The sequence below is a fragment of the Schistocerca gregaria genome, chromosome 1 (assembly GCF_023897955.1).
Source record: "Schistocerca gregaria isolate iqSchGreg1 chromosome 1, iqSchGreg1.2, whole genome shotgun sequence".
NCBI classification, from domain to species: Eukaryota; Metazoa; Arthropoda; class Insecta; order Orthoptera; family Acrididae; genus Schistocerca; species Schistocerca gregaria.
This window is the reverse complement of record NC_064920.1, coordinates 903,030,586-903,045,305: the sequence shown is the minus strand read 5'-3', so window position 1 is coordinate 903,045,305 and position 14,720 is coordinate 903,030,586. Positions and strand designations below refer to the sequence as shown.

The 14,720-nt window shown below is 41.7% G+C and overlaps 1 protein-coding gene across 1 annotated transcript in view; it reads right to left on the bottom strand.

Annotated features, from left to right (window-relative positions):
* LOC126274609 (superoxide dismutase [Cu-Zn]-like) overlaps window positions 1-13,985 on the bottom strand; it is a 179,472-nt gene extending 165,487 nt beyond the window's left edge. Inside the window, exon 1 of the mRNA XM_049977128.1 lies at window positions 13,812-13,985. The gene's annotated coding sequence lies outside the window, so the exon portion shown is untranslated. The remainder of the gene's footprint in view (window positions 1-13,811) is intronic.
* Between the last annotated feature and the right edge of the window lie 735 nt (window positions 13,986-14,720).

Below are 14,720 nucleotides of genomic sequence, written 5' to 3'. Positions count from 1 at the left end.
GGACGTTTTTCCAATCTATTGGGGAATTTTAGTAAAGAGTGTTTCATAATTAATAGTGTAAACACATTCAATTGAAAGTATCCGGTACTAGGAGCAAAAAAGTCATAGAAAACATAGACTGTAAAACGTATACCTTAATAGTTCTGAATACTTCTACATCTTCGATACTGTGGAACGTATTTTTTCTACTGTTAGCTATCTGCTTTCCTTATTTTGAGAGGCTGTAGTATGGACCAAAGCAAGAAACAAATGTCTAATAGAAATGGACTCTAAAGTACATATCTCAAGATCAATGAGCACTTCTTTATCTTCGCTACTGTGACACACCTCTTCTACTGATCAAATGATCATAGCCCTTAGGGAATGAATTTCAGAGCTCATGTTTATGTACTTTCTCTTCTTTTTGTGATCTATTGTACCTCTTCAAAAAATATGCAAAGCAATGAGTTTACAGTAGAAGATTGTTTCACAGCATCGAAAATAAATAAGTGCCCATAGATGTGTTATACAGCCAAGTTTTAGTGAGATCTTTTTGTTTGTAGTGTTTGTGTTTCACTTGTTTACGTCTTCTACGTTAATTATGATACATTCTGTATATGACAAAGTAACTGACTAATTGATCTTATCAGTGAAGAAACACAAATTTGTGTCGACTAGCCAGAACTTCTGAATAAAATTGCCAACATCTGCTCCTGGGAATCGTCACAGCAATTTCACTTGTGAGAACGGGCGTCGTTGAGCCGGTGAGACGTGTATGTTCATATCCAGTAAGGGGACTGATGACCATGTTACTGAGCGCCCTATATTCAATACCATCATAACTATCTTCATCAGACACTAAATACTGAGAGGGTTCTTCGAACGCAGATCCTGCAACGTCTTCGTGACATACCTGAACATCTCATGGTGGAGACTACCTATAGACCAAATCAGACGCCTACCATATTAGCAAATGTTTTACCTCGTGGATCACATATGTCGGTTATCACGTTGACTTCCTGCTAGAATTGTGACATTTACAATCTCATCTTAAAATCAGGACGTTTCACCGTCGCTCACTGCACATGAAACAGGCTCAAGGGCATGAGGTAAGATGTAGTTACAATATTCAGGGTTCGGCGTTGTTTTCAGGGTTATGGCGCATCATAGTACCCATGATAAAGTGGAACACTTCTGGCCGGGATCACTCAAGGACATTACTACAGTGAGCGCATTGCCCGTTGGAATCCGATTCGAAAACAACAAGTAAAGGGCCGCAAGGGGAACTGTGGTTTCTGACAAACTCGGTTAGATTTCATACCTCTCCACAGTTTCTTAAGGTGATGTCCTTAGGTTTGTTAAAAACCACTCCGCCTACAGGCCACAAGTGACCCATCGGGACCATCCGACCGCCGTGTCATCCTCAAAGTACGATGCGGAGAGGAGGGGCGTGGAGTCAGCACACCGCTCTCCTGGTCGTTAAGATGGTATTCTTGACCGAAGCCGCTACTGTTCAGTCCAGTAGCTCCTCAATTGGCATCACGAGGCTGAGTGCACCCCGAAAAACGGCAACAGCGCATGGTGGCCAGGATGGTTACCCATCCAAGTGCCGACCACGCCCGACAGCGCTTATCTTCGGTGATCTCACGGGAACCGGTGTATCCACTGTGCCAAGGTCGTTGCCTTAGGTTAGTTAGGTTTAAGTAGCTCTAAGTTCTAGGGGACTGATGACCTCAGATGTTAAGTCCCATAGTGTTCAGAGCCATTTGAACCATTTTTTATGTGAAGCCACTCACGGAAGTCCAAGTGGGCAGTAATTATCGTGCTGCAGCGAAAGTTGGTAGATACGCTAATGCGTTAATGCGAGAACAGGCTTATGCTGCAAAAAATTTAGTTACAATTTTGGCCACCAGATACAAATGTGGCACTGCAATACTCAATTGAACAATTTATGTAAGTGGCGTTTAATAATAAAATTAACACTATGCCTTTCGCATTTATTTGATTTTTTCTGCCCACGTCCCGTTCCTGAAACATTACACGTGGAAACATTCAGCGTAAACCAGTTCCTCATTAACCCATTAGAATATGTATCAAGTTTAGCTATCACACGATAATTACTGCCCAAACTGTACCTCTGTAACTATCTGTACTTTAATTACAACCACCTGGTACATTCAAAGGAAAATTCCTAACATTTAAATTTATATTCGATGTTAATACATTTCTCTTGTTCAGATTTCTTTTCTATCGACTGTCTTCATTTCATAGGTTCTTTACAGCGGCCATCGCCAGTTATTTTGATGCCCAAACAATAAAACTCATCCACTGCTTTTTGTGTCACATTTCTTAATTCGTTTTCCTCAGCACCACCTGATAAAATTCGTCTGATAAGCCCTCTTCAAGATTGTCCATTTCTTTAAAATGTTCTTCCAAGCTGGCGGGGTGGCCGTGCGGTTCTAGGCTCTTCAGACTGGAACCGCGCGAGCGCTACGCAGGTTCGAATCCTGCCTCCGGCATGGATGTGTGTGATGTCGCTAGGTTAGTTAGGTTGAAGTAGTTCTAAGTTCTAGGGGACTGATGACCTTAGAAGCTAAGTCCCATAGTGCTCAGAGCTTTTCTTTTCCTTCCAGTCGTTTTGCCGTGTCTAACAGAATCATAACTTCAAAGTTTATATTTCCTGTCTGTGAACTTTAATTCCCTTTCCCAGTTTCTCCTTGGTTTCCTTTCCTGCTTAGTCAATGTAGAGATTGAATATGCTACAACTTTGTCTCATTCCCTTCTCAAACACTACTGCCTTATCCAAAGAGTGTAGCCCACTCAACATCGTCACAATCTCAAAATCTCTCAATCTATAAATGCTATAAGAACGTAGATTTGCCATTCTTGAGTATCTTCTAAGAAGTTTCATATAGTCAGTATTGTCTGGCGTGTACAACATTTCCGTAAAATCCAAACTGAACGTCCGTGATGTCGGTTTCTACCAGCTTTTCCATTCTTCTGTAAATAATTCGTGCAATATTTTGTAACCATGACTTATGAAAATGCTAGTTCGGTAGTACTGACATCTGTCAGATATACATTCTTTGGAACTGGAACTACTACATTCTTCTTGAAGTTTGAGGGTGTATTTCGTATACTAGATTTAGTAGTTTCGTCATGTATGGCTTTCCCAATGTTTGTATGAGTCTGAGAGAGCGTCGTCTATTCCAGTGGCCTTGTTTCGACTTAGTTCTTCCAGTGCTCTGTCGAAGTCTCGTGGTATTGTATATCCCTGCTCACCTTCAGCGTCTTCCTTTTCTGTAATATTGTCTTCACATTCGTTCCCCTTCTGTAGCCTTTCTGCGTACTTCTTCCACCAATCAGCCTTCTTTTGTTTGCTTAGTACTTGCTTGCCATCTGAGCTCAGTCAACTACGAATACAGTAAATCACAGCATTTTTACAAAACGACGGACAGGTGCAGTAGCACAATATGTGAACGAAGAAATTCTCACCAGTTTGGCAGCCGGCTACTCAGGAGCTTTCAGCCAAAAGTGTCACGTGATCCCGTCTTTGTTGTTGCCCATTTTGAACAAGTCGTTACAAGACTAGTATTTTGGGAGAGTTTAGATTCATGGTGGTATGCGTCATTAATGATACAAGCTTAAGGCCACAGTACCGTTGGTCACCACTCTACTTGCAACAAACTGTCCTGACTTTCGCACTTCCATTTCTACGTCCCTAAAAATGCTTGTTGAACATTTTTATGCCTCGATTATTTTAACAGAAGTCTTCAAAGGCATCAAAACGTGTTTTGGTACTTTAAAACTTCTGCTACACACAACCAACCAAGAGCAACATCCCACAATGTGTATTCTCTTACCAATCGGTAATGTTACCCTTGGATGATGTAGTAAGTTGAATCTGTAACGGACAGAGAATATTTGGGAATGAAGTAGTTCTCTCTGACACGTAACAACTGGTTTGCAAAGTCGTTTTACTAAATTAACAATTTGTAGCTTAAGAGGTTATATAATTATTTACTTTTATTCAATTTTTCCCTCTGTCCCAATGACACAAGGTCTAAAATATGGTTCCAACATATCTATAAAGATAAAAAATTTAAAAATATAAAGTTACACTACAAAGTTCTTGGATGACAACAACTACTTAAACAATAATAATAAACATATCTCTTAGAATTTATTTCAGTTTACAAATTTTTGAGGTGAGTAAAGGAAGAGGAAATAGTTGTCAATGGCTTATAAATAGGACACATTCCAGGATTCACTGGGAGTAATTGGAGAAAACTATGGAAAACCTTAATCCAAAAGTGTGTGTATAGTGGATAATTCGCGTTGAGGAATTAATATACAGTGTAACACTAGCTTACTACATTACGAAATAATGTCTTTGCAAAATTTGTCATTGACTTGTTCCTGGATACGCTACTGCAAAAAGTAATTTGAAAACATTGTTTCCCTTCTGAACAGTACTGAAAGACGTGCTCACTGCACGAAGATCATTCTTATATTCGTCGAACGATTACAACTGCTCCTTTTGAGTGATTTAATGTTCTCAGTTACAAATTTCTGAATCCAGGTGTGTATCGCAAAGTCAGTATAAGAACCTCCACCTTATGAGCTTCCTGAATGAACACCATATGTGGTCTGGATGACTCACCTTTGAACTAAAAGTTTTCTTTCTGCATGACTTGCATGTCCGTAAAATGTCATCCCATATGACATCAAGGTAAAAGAATTTCCAAAGTAATCAATTTTCAGTACAGTACTAGTGCTCACAACACAATATTTTTGTCATACGTTGAGATTCTGCAAAAATATTCTTTCAGACTGAACTAAGTTGCTCTCAAATTACATCCCACTTAACGCCAAGGAATGAAAGAATGCAAAGAAACAAGTTTCAGTGTATCACTGATAATGACTGTACTGCTCGTTCCATTCAACTTCAGCGGGAGATCTTACCAGCCGCCTTCAATTCCTGAAGATCTGTATTTGTGTTTCACTAATGTTGCTACCCTTGCAGGAGAGTTGAAAATGAGAGAGAGAAATTTTGCATGTAAGAAACTGGATGTGCGATGTTTTATTGCACTTTAAATACTCTGATATATATTGTGAACCTAGAGTTCTTTCTTTCCAGACCGTCGTATTTTATATTATTTAGATCCTAGACTGATGTGTGACAGTCATAATTGTATCATAACAGGCAAACAAATGAACTATAAAATCCCGTACTACAGCTGAAGTAATGTATGCCAAGAAAGGCAGCGATCTAGAACCGTATTCCGAGGAACACCATATGTTCTAGTAACCCAGGCTAGATGCTAATTGCCCCCCCCCCCCCACCCCTATTCCCTGTTGTTCTAACGTACTTAGCAATATACTGTAGAAAATGTCTCATAAGTCTTTGTTAAACCACAGTAAATATCCTACAACGCAGTTCTTAAATGATACAATACACTATCTTGTCAAAGAGGGATTTATTTTCTGGTCAGCTTAAACATTCTATCTTAAGAACGAATTACGAATGAGTAAGTCGAAGGCACAGAAGTATGAAACGTCTCTGTTCACTTTTCGAAATATTGGAACACACTGTGACTATTAAACTGATCTGCAGTTACTAACACTATATTTTTTCCATTACTTGTGTGGTGACTTCGTCACTGAATAGCCGAGTCTCTCAGAAAAGTCGTGCCTGAAAATATGTATTGCACTTGCAATTATACAAATTACTAATGTGAAGTATACAGATCTTGACTACTCTACTACGTGTATAGTAATAATTGCATGGTCCATTCACTTTAGTGTTCTAATAACTGCCTCAAATTTTTAGATTGATTGCTCTAAATCCTTGTGATCCTTTAAAAAGGTGTACGCGAATGATAAAGTCAGATCATGTTGCCACTTACCGTTTACTACAAGAACCTTCGTTGTTACGTTGTTGCCTTCTACTTCTCAGTTGTACACAGAATCACAATAATAATTAAGGTTTTATATTTGAACAGAGTGTTTCGGAAACCAACGAAACTGCTAACAGCTGTCCCAGCTACAAAATACCCTCATTCTGATCCATCTCATTCCGACTGTCCATCGAATATTTTTATGCTGGGATTGCGAAGTAAAGCGAGTTGCTTGCAATGGAATCACTAGCTATGTTTAACATGCACGGTAACATGTCCCTTTAAATCAAGCATGGGCAGCCTCTGGTGAGCCGCGGGCCTGGTTCACAGACTTACATAAGCTCGTGGGTCGCATAGTCACGTAACAAGAGCGCAGCGCTCCTACTGATCAAGTCAAAACTATCGTGTCTGTGACGTCAATATTTATGGATTAACGCGGCGATATGAATAGCACCCCTTTCTCGACACGTCACGTCAACAAATTATGCCTCAAAACACGTGTTCACCCCATCATCTGATGTTTACATTTTATTAACGCTTCGTGAACATTGTTTCTTTACTTCGACGTTTTATGATAGATGTCTCAAAAACGTCTGTTGCAAAATTCTGCGACGCTGTTAGGAAGCAAACAATGTTCACGATATGTAAGTAAATGTAAACATCTCAAGATGGACCGCTAGGCCGCGCGGGGCATCCCGCTGTCTCAGGCGCCTTGTCTGCCAGCGCGGCTTCCCCCGTCGGAGGTTCGAGTCCTCCCTCGTGCTTGGGTGTGCGTGTGGCCCTCAGCGTAAGTTAGTTTCAGTTAGATTAAATAGTGCGTAAGCTTAGGGACCGATGAACTCAGCAGTTTGGTCCCATAAGACCCTACCACAAATTTCCAATTTCCCATGGGATGCTACCCATTTTGAAACGTCGTCATGAAAAGATAAATGCCTATAAGAGCAGTTGTTTAAGCTAATTCATTATAACTTACCTTCAGTGAGAACGGTTTCAGTGTTCTAATACGTCCAAAGCGGACAAGAATTACTTACTAATTTGTTAATTTTAAAAAGCTTAAAAGTCTAAATCACTTGAACTCAACATATATCTGCTGTATTATACAGAAGTCAGACTAGAACCATGCAAGCAACACAATGGCGAATGTCAAGTCAACAATACTCACTCTCGTACGCTCAGTATGCATTGGTAATACTGAGAATGCTTTGCTCGGCATCAATACTGTTTGTAAATATTTCTAATACTGACGATACAACAAGACTCTCAATATGGTCGTCATTATATTGATTTATTGTCAATAATATTCAACGTCTGAGTGACTCTTAACTCCCGCGTTGCAGATGATTTGTACGAATCGCGTGTTGTTTATATTGCACAAAAATGGCCGAAACTGCTCAAACAGATGACGTCAGAGTTCACTAAAACGTTTGCAGACTCTACTGCCAGTGATGAGGTCCCATACACCGAGGAGCGTAGGGGACGATGAGGCGGACCAGCACCGCCGAACTAGGCAAGGTCCTAGCGGAGGTGGTGCGCCATTGCCTTCCTCCGACCGTAATGTGGATAAATGATGATAATGAAGACGACACAACCACAGCCAGTCATGTCGAGGCAGGAAAAATCCCTAACCCCGAAGGGAATCGAACCCGAGACCCCCGTGCGCGGGAAGCGAGAATGGTACAGCAAGACCTACCGCCACCAATAGAGCACTAATACGACGCACTTAGCAGTGCCCCTAGTGCATAAGTTCGAATGTATAAAATCCATGATTTTAGTGTTTTAGGTAATATATTTTAACTTTGTGCTAAGTATTACCTCATACCATTGCAATAAATTATACCTCAAAATGCCCCTTTTCAGAACAACATGAAAATTATCATTCATAGGAACTCCTAAAATAAAACGTAATAATACACAACAGTAAAATGTGTGAAACACGACGTCTTTGTTAAAATCAAATATATCGACCATACAGCCAAAAAGGAAACAAACTTCAGTGACATGACAGCACTGCCCCTGGTGCACACGCCGATACTATGTCGTCTGTGACTCTTTGTGATTGGATAACGTATTGCAACTAGGCGCCTTGCTTCCTAATGTCATTTTAATGACTTATACCTCAAGACACTACTCTTCAAGAACACGTGAGTATTAGCGTGTATGAAAATTCTTGCGCGAACACCCAAATTTGGCCATCAGCCATTAGGTAAGCAGGAAAGTCACATTTAATGCATACACAGACAAATGTCTTAAAGTGGTTTATTAATTTTACAAAAGATAATCAGTATTAGGTTAACGCGAGCTCTGAGCTTGAATTTTTAAAGCCGGCCGCTATGGCCGAGGGGTTCTATGCGCTTCAGTCCGGAACCGCGCTGCTGCTACGATCGTAGGTTCGAATCCCACCTCGCGCATGGATGTGTGTGATGTCCTTAAGTTAGTTAGGTTTAATTAGTTCTAAGTCTAGGGTACTCATGACCTCAGATGTTAAGTCGCATGGTGCTCAGAGCCATCTGAATTTTTAACACAAGGCTGTTCATATCTGTATTTATATCACTGACTCAGAGTCTTAATGTATTATCCAGCTTGACGTCTATTAACTTCGTAAGTATATTGCATTTATATATGAGAAAAAAATTATATATGAGAAAAAAATTTTTCATTCTTGTATATGCTTCTGAAAAGACAAATTTACTTTCTTGCCGATGATCTTACTCGTGGATATTTTTCTACAGTCAAATAAATAGTGGGAAAAACAGATGCCACAGAGATTCACAGGAAGAATCTTAAGAAAATGTAATTCATCCAATAAAGAAGTGGCTTACAAGAAGCTTGTTTGTCCTATTTTTGAGTACTGTTCATCAATCTGGAACCTTTACCCGCTAGGAATAATAGACGAATAGAGAAGATCCAACGAAGAGCGGCGCATTTCGTCATGCGTGAGTGTTACAGAGATGCTCAACAGTGACAAACGCTAAAAGAGAGGCATTGTGCGCTACGGTGCAGTTTGCTATTGAAATTTTGAGGAAATACTTTCCGGGAGGAGTCGGACAACATATTACTTCCTCCCACATACGTCTCGCGAAATGACCACAACGAGAAACTTCGAGAAATTAGAGCTAGTACAATGGCTTACAGACATTCATTCATTCCATACGCCATTCGCAAATGGAACACAGACGGGGGATCACTCAGTGGTACTCTCACCCACAAGCCGTCAGGGTCCTTGCGGAGTATTGATGTAGATGTAGAAGTATTATAAAATTCGACCAGGTCTGTTTCTTTCAATTTATATTTTAACCGAAAATCTTCCTGTAGTTCAAAAGTTCAATTTGACGATTTTGTTAGGCCTTTTCAACTTCACATTTTATTGCAAATACAACGAAAGTGCTGTCTGCAATCCTGAAATCGCAAGACCTTGTGGCAAATTGCACCAACAATGGTTTCAATTCATTAGTATAAATTCTGTAACATCATCAACATTTTTTTTTTTTTTTTTTTTTTTGAGCTGACACTGTCGGACAATTTCCATGTCTCATATGCATTTCCCGCAAGTCCATCTAAATCTGCAAAGCTTTCAGCTGTCTGTTGAATTGGTGAACTAACTGGCTTTGTTTCTGGATTACGTAATTTCACTCACAAACATGTTCTATGGGGACAGGTCTGGGGTCTTGCTGGTCTAGGGAGTACCTTAGCTTCATAAAGATAGTTCATAGACACGCGTCCCTTGGGTGCTCGAGCGTTCTCCTGTTGGAACAGGGCACCACTATACTGTTACATGAGAGGTAAAACATGAGGACACAGGTTGTCCACGACGCACCAATTGTGCCGTCAAAGTTCTCTCAATCACTACCACCTGTAACCTGAAGTCATATCCGATGGCTCCAAACACCATGAAACTAGAATTAACACCGCTGTGCCCATCCAAAAAATTGAAGGAACGGTAGCCACCTTACTTGTCGATAACACTCACTTGGATTAATGCACAACAGCGGTTCATCATTGAACTCAGTGCGACGCCATTCGTCAGCTGTACATGCTTTCCTGTCACGACACCACTCAAGCAGCAGCCATTTGTGTTCTGGTGTTAATGCATTGGTGGTAAACCTCTAGACAGGCTGGTGATTGTCTCTGGCCAATAGTTCGGTATGACACATAGTGTTGTAGGGGTCCACTACTTGTTCTAGGATAGCACGCCCAGATGTGAAGGGGCTACAATGTGCTTGGTGCACAACAATACGGCGATCCTACTTTGAGACAGCGTGACGTGTTCGACCGGAACCTTCACTGTGAGTACACTTGCCCTCGCTTTCCCATCCGGACCAACACTAGGCCAGTGTCACATCTGGATGCCCGACAAATGTGGATACTGCACAATTCGACGAACCAACCAAATCAAGGCCCACAATGATGCCCCTTTCGAACTCTATTAATTGCCGAAACAGTGTCTCACCCGAGTACACAGCATCTCTGTGTCCTTCCCAGTGATCACTCAAATCTGAAGCTTCACACGAACTTCGTGCACTGACGGAAAACAATTGCAACACCAAGAAGGAGTTGAGTGAAGTAAACAAAATTGGTAGGCGTGTTTCTATGTCGTGAGTGTTAGTTACCTTTCATATTGGACGTGGTGAGTTGATATTAATCAAGAATGCATTTAAGGCGACAAAGACGCCATTATCAGACCTTACTGAGCTTTAACGAGGTCGTGTAATACGGTTACGAGAACTTGGATATTTATTCTATGTCACTACAGACAGACTTGACAGGAATGTAGCCACTGTACATGATTTCTGGCAGCGGTGGTCACGAGAATGTACGATCGCCAGGATTCGAGGCTCCGGGCGGCCACTTGCCGCTACTGACTGAGAAGGAAGAACGTCATCTTGGCAGCATGGCTTTGGCGCACCCTACTGCATATGTAGCGGCAATTTGAGGAGTAGTCGGCACCACAGTGATACAATTATTACTTCAAGGAGAGTTCCGAGCCAGACGCCCTGTAGCGTGCATCCCACTGACCCCAAACCACCACCATCTGCGGCTTCAGTGGTGTCAAGCAAGAGCTCACTGAAGATTAGGGTGGAGGTCTGCTGTGTTATCTGGTGAAAGACGATTCTGCCTCGGGCCAGTGATGGCCGTGTGTTGGTCTTAAGATGGCCAGTTGAGGCCCTGCAACGAACCTGTCTGCGTGCTACACAAGCTGGACCGACAACTGGCGTATAGTTTGGGGTGCGATTTCGTGTAACAGCAGGAGCAACATCGTGGTTATCCAGTGCATCCTGACTGCAAATCTGTGTGTCAGGCTGGTGACGTGCTGCCATTTATGAACACTTATATTAATGGACTGAGATCCGCCTCGATTGCGAAAAAACACCTAGTGTTTACCTAGGTTTCGGTGTAGATAACTACACCTTCTTCAGAACAATAAACTCAAAAGTGTCTATAAAGACCTTTGTCAATAATTAAAAGCTCAGCATAGCTATATATTTATAAAAGAAAAAGATGACACATAAAAGTACATGTGAACAAAGTCAAAACAATAACTTAACTTAATGGTGTACACTCCACCTCACATCAGCATGTGTTCGATGGGCCGTGTCCCGTCGCAAACTGCGGCAACCAAGCGGTAGCTCGCTTACCAGCTAGACACGCTATCTATGCACATGCGCAAGAAATAGGAAGTTACTTAATGCGCATGCGCATAAAAATACGAGAAAGCCCGTATATTCCCAAACGTGAATCAACGTAGACCAAAATTAAAATGGACATAACCCGAGACGAGCTAAATACAAGATAAAACCTAAAGATCAGCACACAGGGTTACTGTATCTCGGAAGAGTAACATACATGATTGTTGATTATGACAAATTTTTTTTTATATTTTTTATTTTTTTATTTTTATTTTTTATTTTTAGAAGCTGTATGAAAAGTCAGTAGTTAGTCAAATGAGGGGGGGGGGGGGGGGGGGGTTGAGGGGCCGTAGTCTAAAGACGTCGTGGAGATAAGGATATAGGGATAAACCGTGAGATGTTCGCCGGGCTAAAACCACCTACATCGTAAAAAGAAAAAAAAGATAAGAAGTAGATGAACAGCTTGACCAACCGCGCTCGCCATATCATCAAAACTACGAGTGAAAAGAACGAAGTAACGGCGCAAAACCATCAAAAAAAAAATCCTTTAAACGACAGCATCCTCTGCCGAAGGCCTCAAGGGACTTCCGACGTTATTTGTACAGGGTGATTCTTATGAACGATTAAAAAATTCCGAAGCGACGTAGATGAAGCTGAGACAAATAACTTTATATAAGATACATGGAGTCACAAAAGCCAGGAAACACCCCAAAAGTGGATGAGAAATGTCGAACATATCACGCCATCAGATGACGTACCTAACCATACTTCCAATGGTTGGACTTGGGAGTGAAGGGGTGATTCAGCGATCCAATACTTACATTCGAGGAATCGGTGCAAATTTCGAACACCTTTTGTAAATGTAATTTGTTGTTAGCGGAGAGGTTACAAAATTATTGTCCTCGCTGTAACCAAGTAGAAAGTATTCTTATTTTGTGTTTCTTTCGCTTTGTCCTTCTTTTTTTTTTACAGACATTATTTTGTGAAGAAAACATAGATCATTTACTGGTAACGACGCAGTTCGGAAGCTCATACTCATTTACGTCTGACGCAATACAATAGGTATTGGTTATAAGGTACTTTGCAATAAACCAGTGGAGACTATGAGACCGTTGAATAAAAAAATAAATCTTACCTCAATGGAAACACATAACTGTCTAACGTAATGAAAAAATACTGCTTGCGAAACGCAAAACTCGAATCCGGAAACCCACCCGCTTAATGTCACGTAAGTGGGCCTAGAGTCACACCAACGTGTATTCTTGACTTGTGTTGGAATAAGTGAGTGCTATAGACCGGCAGTCTCAAGGCGGCACGTGCGCCAAGATACGTCATCTGATGACGTCATATATCGAACATACGTCATCCATTTTTGGGCTACTTTGCTATATTTGTGACCCCATGTGTCTCATATCAAATTACTTGACTCAGCCTTATCTCCGTCGCTACAGAGGTTTGTAAACGTTAATAAGAATCACCCTGTATACAGGATGGTCAGAATCAGTCTCAGAATCTTGTAAGGGTGTTACAGTTTAGGTTGTGGTGAGTAATAACTGTTAAGAAAACAATTCGATACGTTGCGCCGTTTCCGAGTTGTCCCGCGGTATTAGTCGAGCGGTCTTAAGCGTTGCAGTCATGGACTGTGCCGCTTGTCCCGGCGGAGATTCGAGTCCTCCTTCGGGCATGGGTGTGTGTGTTTGTCTTTAGGATAATTTAGATTAAGTAGTGTGTAAGCTTAGGGACTGATGATCTTAGCAGTTAAGTCCCATAAAATTTCACATACATTTGAACGTTTTTCGTTTCCGAGTTAATTAGCATTGATGTTAACCGGTCAGGCCATTTCGCGGGTAATTTCAACTTTTTTCGTAGCCTGGATGATAGCGGAGAGACTGCTCAACTTTTTTCACGGTTTCGATCCTTACTACCGCCCCAAGCCAAATTTGTATTGAACGAAGAACACGCTTGGCGAGACCGTTCCCTGGCAGGCCGCTTGAATTTGCGCGAGGTACGGCTTGAGTGACTAATTTCAATCCTAATCAACTTTGAAATAGCTCGACGTATCGAATTTTATTTCTTAACAATTTTTCTCACCATAATCTTGCGTGCAACTCGCTTAGAAGTTACTGACACTGTTTCTGGGCACCTTGTGTATTGTAAATGACCGAGTAACATCCCCTCGGGTTACCCTATAAATTACCATCGCATCTGTCCATTTCATTCCATTAAGAACTGAATAGAGTCACAGATGTGCTTTTGTACGCGCAGAGCGTGATAAGGAATGTGTTTAGCGGCAGGCAGGTGCACTCACCGAGAGAAGCTTTCAGCGGCGGCGCCTAGGCGGAGACTGAGGCTACGCTGACTTGCGCCCGCACTAAGAAGTAGTCGCACATCGTGGCTGTCCTCTCTACCGACAGCGGCGGGCGATCTGATGTGCCGGATGCCCACTGTGCGTGCTACGACACACCTCCGAGGACCTTGTATATATAAGCAATTACCGCTGCCACCGGGCCCCCACCCAAGGTAGTCCCTGGTGCCGTTCTCCGGCAATTATTGTTGGAAAGACGACTGCTCGAGGCTGATGAGTCATCTCCGGGCGATAGTCGGAAAGGCGCTGCTGTTGCTGGCCGCTGGCTGGAGACTGCGCGTCTGCGTCCAGGCGGTGAGGCGGAGGTGCCTGTCGAAACGTGACTGTGGAGTTATCACGACTCTGGTACATGGCAGACCATTACTATTCATTAGCGTGCGAGATAAAATCACTACTTCAGTGTAATATACACATCTACGAAAACACACCAATTAACCTCTTTTTCCTATTCTTTCATTACTCATCATCACGCATACCACGTATGGGGTGATTTCCTGATGATGCTACAAATTTTCACGAATCATGGAGCAGGATAAATCTATCAGTTTGAGTTAAGGGACTTTCGTGCGAAACCGACCGAGTCGAAAGAATCAAGCGAAAACCTCTTGACAATGTAATTCATGTACTGTTATTGCTGTTGCTGAGATTAGAGGGGACTTCCCGAGGTTTTAGTATGGACCAAAAGAAGAAAAGAATCTAATAAACATGTGCTCCAAAATGCATACCTTAAGAGCTATGAGCAGTACTACATCTTCGCCACTGTAAAACACACAGAGCCCATATTTACCAGATATTTTTGTTTTCTTCCATAGTACCTCCTCCACAAATTTAGAAACCAGAGAGCCTGCAGTA